The sequence below is a fragment of the Zalophus californianus genome, chromosome 13, assembly GCF_009762305.2.
Source record: "Zalophus californianus isolate mZalCal1 chromosome 13, mZalCal1.pri.v2, whole genome shotgun sequence".
Classification (NCBI taxonomy): domain Eukaryota; kingdom Metazoa; phylum Chordata; class Mammalia; order Carnivora; family Otariidae; genus Zalophus; species Zalophus californianus.
In genome coordinates this window covers 94,359,903-94,365,930 of record NC_045607.1, presented here as the reverse complement: position 1 = coordinate 94,365,930, position 6,028 = coordinate 94,359,903, and the positions used below count along the sequence as shown (strand labels likewise).

The following is a 6,028-nucleotide window of genomic DNA, read 5'->3' as shown; positions in this document are numbered from 1 at the left end:
GGGAAAAGACAATCAACACATATCAAGTCAAAAATGATCCAGATGGTGGATTATCAGATAAAAACTTGAAAGCAGCTATTATAATTACAATATTATAAACCCTTAAGGTAAATAGGAAGAATTCTTGGCAGAGACATAGAAATTCCAAATGGGAATTTTAGAACTGAAAAGTATAATTTCTGAAATTAAAAAAAAAATGTAATAGGTGGGTTTCATAGCAGAATGGATGTAACACAAGAAAGAACCATGAATTCAAGACAGGGGATCAATGCAAATTAACCAATCTGAGAAACACAGAAAACAAGATAAGACAAAATGAACAGAGCTTCCAGAATTTGTGAGACAATATCAAAAACCCTAGTATTTAAGAAACAAAACAGATGAACATAGGGGAAGGGAAGGAAAAATAAAATAATTAAGGACAGAGAAGGGGTGCCTGGGTGGCTCAGTTGGTTAAGCAACCGCCTTCGGCTCAGGTCATGATCCTGGAGTCCTGGGATCGAGTCCCGCATCGGGCTCCCTGCTCGGCAGGGAGTCTGCTTCTCCCTCTGACCCTCCCCCCTCTCATGTGCTCTCTCTCTCTCATTCTTTCTTTCAAATAAATAAAAAAAAAATCTTAAAAAAAAAAGGACAGAGAGGAAGGCAAGCCATAAGGGACTCTTTTTTTTAAGATTATTTATTTATTTATTTATTTGACAGAGAGAGACACAGTGAGAGAGGGAACACAAGCAGGGAGAGTGGGAGAGGGAGAAGCAGACTCCCAAGGAGCAGGGAGCTCGATGTGGGGCTCGATCCCAGGACCCTGGAATCATGACCTGAGCCAAAGGCAGCTGCTTAACAACTGAGCCACCCAGGTGCCCCACCATAAGAGACTCTTAACTCTAGGGAACAAACTAAGGGTTACTGGAGGGGAGGTTGGTGGGGGGATGGGGTAACTGGATGATGGACATTAAGGTGGACACTTGATGTAATGAGCACTGGGTGTTATATGCAACTGATGAATCACTAAATTCTATCCCTGAAACTAATACCATACTATATGTGAACTAACTTGAATTTAAATAAAATCTTGGAAGAAAAAGAAGTCTAATATTTTTGTCATTGAGTCTCAGAAAGATGGGGGGGAGATTGGTGCAGAAAAAAAAAATATTTTGAAGAAAAAATTCTGAAAACTTAAAATCTGGTGAACAAAATAAATGTACAGGTTCAAGAGACTCAGCAAAATCCAACAAAATGCCCAGTATGTCGTAATCTAATTGATAAAATGCAAAGATAAAAAATCTTGAATGTAACCAGAAAAACAAAACAACATATTCAATACAGGGATACCTAGTAAAAAATCAGGTAGGATAGAACACAGTGAAACAATATCTTTAGAGTATTAGTAGAAAAGCATCATCAACCCAGAATTTTATATGCAGTGAAAATATATTTTGGGAAGTGGTGGTTCTAAAAATACGTCAACAGATCCCTTGACTTGGAGCCTAATTCCCATCCCCTTGGGAGTGACCCAGTACTAGTGATTCACATCTAATGAATATTATATGGTAGAAGTGACACTTTGTGACTGTGAAGTGTCAGGTACCACCCTTTAGCTGGCAGTAGTACCCCAAGGTCATGGTTCAAGTTTTAGTTACCACAGCATATTAACTAAGTAACTGCATAAAGTACAGGCTTGCTGCAAACTGCTCTAACTCATGAAACCACTTAAAAGCATAAAGTTGAACAAAAACCAAAATAGCTGCACTAATGCTTCAGTGAAGCTTGATTTTAAACTAAGTAACCTTTTTCCTCTCTTCTGCAAACCTCCCCATCTCCCTTCTTAGCCTTTTGTTTCAGGAACCTGGTACCACCTGGAGATAGGATGAATGAGGCTGGCAGCAGGTATACAATTCCTGTCAAAGCTAGCTAGACTCTGTATTTCCCTATAAAACCCCTTAGCCCCTTCCTCTGGGCAGGCTTGCAATTTTAAAGGCCTTAACCTACTACAGCCTCTTTTGCCTGGCAAAGCAATAAAGCTATTGTTCCTCTTCATCCCAAACTCTGTCTTCGTGTTGTATTTTGGCTCCAAAGTACCGAGGTCAGTTTTTGACAATGCTCAGTCCACCAGTCACTGTGTAAATAACAGATGGCATCATGCTCAGTGACCAGAGATGTATGTCACCTCTTGCAGAGTCTGCTGGTGACTGGTCACTGCACAGCTCAGTTTGTGCACAGACAGCAAAGCATGTAGCTGTGTTGCCTCCTTGTCTCCAGTGATAAACCCACATGACAGTTTACAAAGTGGCCCAGTGAAAAAGCAGGAATTGGAATCCAGCATAAATGGGGTCATTGAAGAAGTACCTTGCTGTGGCATGCCGGCATTCCTGCATTGCAGACGCGCAGATGTGCAGCCAGAAGGATCCAGTCAAGGTGGGGTTATCAAACGTGTCAGGAAAGTGCTGTGACCAAAAGGGGGAGGATGTCCCAGAGGAAGGGGCACCAGCAAAAACACAGTCAAGGCACTTGGAGAGATTTCATGACATTAAAAGCACAAAGGAGAAAATGTTGAAAGCTAATCCAGACTCAGAAAAGATTATGACAAGTTGTCAAATAAGTTATACAACTTATGAAAAAGGCAAGTACTTCTCAAAAGATTCTTTTTTTTTTAAAGATTTTATTTATTTATTTGAGAGAGAGAGCATGAGAGAGAGCATGAGAGGGAAGAGGGTCAGAGGGAGAAGCAGACTCCCTGCTGAGCAGGGAGCCCGATGCGGGACTCGATCCCGGGACTCCAGGATCATGACCTGAGCCGAAGGCAGTTGCTTAACCAACTGAGCCACACAGGCGCCCTCAAAAGATTCTTGATAACACTTTTTAACTAAGATGAAAAGCACTTTAATTCTCTGTGTTGCTAATGATTGCAATTGCAGGGTACAAAAAAATATTAATTTTATTATTTTGCACATTCCCTTATACATTTATAACTAACTATATGTATATAATGTTTTGATGAAAATTTCTAGAAGTCACAGGAAACCATTACTTTACTCATTGATAAAAGATTGTACAACACAGTTTTAGCATGCCTGCCTGGTCATTTTTACAGTTTCATACTGCTGTGCAAAGCAAAGACTGTCTGCTTCATGTTGGGAGACTCTGCATGCGAGAAGTCTAAACAGTTCTCTGGAGGATGTGTCTATTTTCGTTTCAGCAGCAATCACTGGGTTAGCCTCACACCACACAAACCTGTCTTGCCCTCTCTCGGTGATGGTTGCAATGTCACTTAATTTTCAAAGTGCTTCTCCTTTGCCTCACATGTGCAGCTCTGGGCTAAGCATGGATATGTGTCTGCTCATACACAAAATTGGGGAGCCCCTTTCCAGCTCTCTCCTCTCCAGGATGTCCCCCAGACTCTCTGACTCCCAGGGACCATTTTCCCTGGTGGTCTGGCTAGAAAGATGGGGTTTCCTCTCTGATTATTACCTGCCAACATGCCCCATGATTTTGCCAAAAGGAAAAGCTCTCAGGCAAAAATAAGAGAAACAGAAAAAAATAAGCATATATTTCCTCCACATTCTTCAGACTACAAGGTCATTTCTCCCTGCCTCCAGGCTAAAGAGACAGGCTTTTTCCCAGGGTTGACCTTACTGCTATCTCTTCGGCCTCTGTAGTGCTTCTCCACGACTAGGGTAAAGTTCAGGGCCGGACTGAGAAAGAAAAAAAATTAGGCAAAAAACAGGGATGCTGACACACTCTCTGACTTACAGGGGCCCCATTGCCAGACTTTTTAAAGAAAGTTCCAGACTATTTTCCTACCAATGGTGTGAGAGTCCCAGTTCCTCCACACTCATCAGCACTTGGTAATGAGCACTCTTAATTTTAGCCATTCTGATAGGTGTGTAGTAGGATCTCATTGTGGTTTTTTAAAAGTTTTTTTAGACATAATTCACATATGACTCATCCATTTAAAGCTTGAAATTTAATGGTTTGGTACATTACAGCAGTAACTTTTTAAAATTGTGGTATGGTAAAATACATCTTATACATCATTTTTCATTTAACCATGTTTAAGTGTACAGTTGGCTAGCTTTAATTACATTCATGTTGCGTGCAGCCATCACCACTGTCTGCTTCCAAAACTTTCATCACCCCAAACAGACACCGTACCATTAAGCAATAACTTCCAATTCCTCCAACTCCCCAGCCCCTGGTAACCTCTGACCTAATTTCTACATTTGATTATTCTTTATACTTCATACAAGAGGAATTTAAACTCTCCTTTTGTGCCTCCCTACTTTCACTAGCATAATGTTTTCTAGGTTCATCTCTATTGTAGCGCATTTCCATACTTCATTTCTTTTTATAGCAGAATAATATTCCATTGTATTTATTTACCACGTTTTATCAATCCATTCACATGTTGATGGACATTTGTGTTTCCACCTTTTCGCTCTTGTGAATGATGCTGCTGTGAACATTGGCATATCTGTTTGAGTTCATGCTTTGAATTCCTTTGGGTAAATACATAGGAGTGGAATGCTGAGTCATATGGTAATTCTATTTTTACTTTTTTAAGGAACCAACAAACTGTTTTCCATCGTGGCTGCAACGTTTTATATTCCCATCAGGTATATATGAGAGTTCCAATTTCCCTACATTCACAACAACATGCAATATTTTCCATTTTTAAAAATTGTAACCATTCTAGTATGGTTATCTCAATGTGGTTTTGGATTGCATTTCTATAATGACAAGTGATACGGAATATCTTTTCATGCTTATTTTCCATTTGTACATCTTCTTTGGAGAAAATCTAGTCAAATCCTTTTCACTTTTGAACTGTGTTTGGGTTTTTTGTTGTTGAGTTGTAGGAAGGTTATTTTTTCTAGTTTTTATTTACATTCCAGTTAGTTCACATACAGTGTAATATTAGTTTTGGGTGTACAATATAGTGATTCAACACTTCCATACATCACCTGATGCTCATCACCAGTGCACTTCTTAATCCCCAACACCTATTTCTCCCACGCCCCCGCCACCTCTCCTCCAGTAACCCTCAATGTGTTCTCTATAGTTAAGGGTCTGTTTCTTGTTTCGTCTCTCTCTTTTTTCCCTTGCTTTTTGTTTTGTTCCTTAAATTCCACATATAAGTGAAATCATATGGTATTTGTTTTTCTCTGACTAATTTCACTTAGAATAATACTCTGTAGCTCCAACTGTGTCATTGCAAATGGCAAGATTTCATTCTTTTGATGGCCTTGCGCAGTGGCAGTATCGTAGCCAATGAGGTTTGTCCGAGGCGCGATTATTGCTAATTGAAAACTTTTGATGGCTGAGTAATATTCCATTATAGTGCACACACGCGCGCACACACACACACATCACATATTTATCCATTCATCAGTTGATGGACACTTGGGCTGTTTCCATAGTTTGGCTATTGTAGATAATGCTGCTATAAATATCAGGGTGCATGTACTCCTTCAAATCAGTATTTTTATATCCTTTGGGTAAATACCTAGTAGTGCAATGGCTGGATTGTAGGATAGTTGCATTTTTAACTTTTTGAGGAACCTCCACACTGTTTTCCAGAGTGGCTGCACCAATTTGCATTCCCGCCAACAATACACGAGAGTTCCCTTTTCTCCATATCTTCACCTATACCTGTTGTTTCTTGTGTTGTTGATTTTAGCCATTCTGACAGGTGTGAGGTGTTATCTCATAGTGGTTTTGATTTGTATTTCCCTGCTGATCAGTGATATTGAGCATCTTTTCACCTGTCTGTTGGCCATATATATGTCTTCTTTGGAAAAATGTCTATTCATGTCTTCTGCCCATTTCTTAACCGGATTATTTATTTTTGGGGTGTTGAGTTTGATAAGTTCTTTATAGATTTTGGATACTAAACCTTTATCAGATATGTCATTTGCAAATATCTTCTCCCATTTACCAGGTTGCCTTTTAGTTTTGTTGATTGTTTTCTTCATTGTGCAGAAGCTTTTTATTTTGATGTAGTCCCAATAGTTTATTTTTGCTTTTGTTTCCC

At 39.5% G+C, this 6,028-nt stretch overlaps 1 pseudogene; it reads left to right on the top strand.

Annotated features, from left to right (window-relative positions):
• Nucleotides 1-5,236: 5,236 nt before the first annotated feature.
• On the top strand, nt 5,237-5,392 carry LOC113935220 (annotated as a pseudogene).
• Nucleotides 5,393-6,028: the final 636 nt, after the last annotated feature.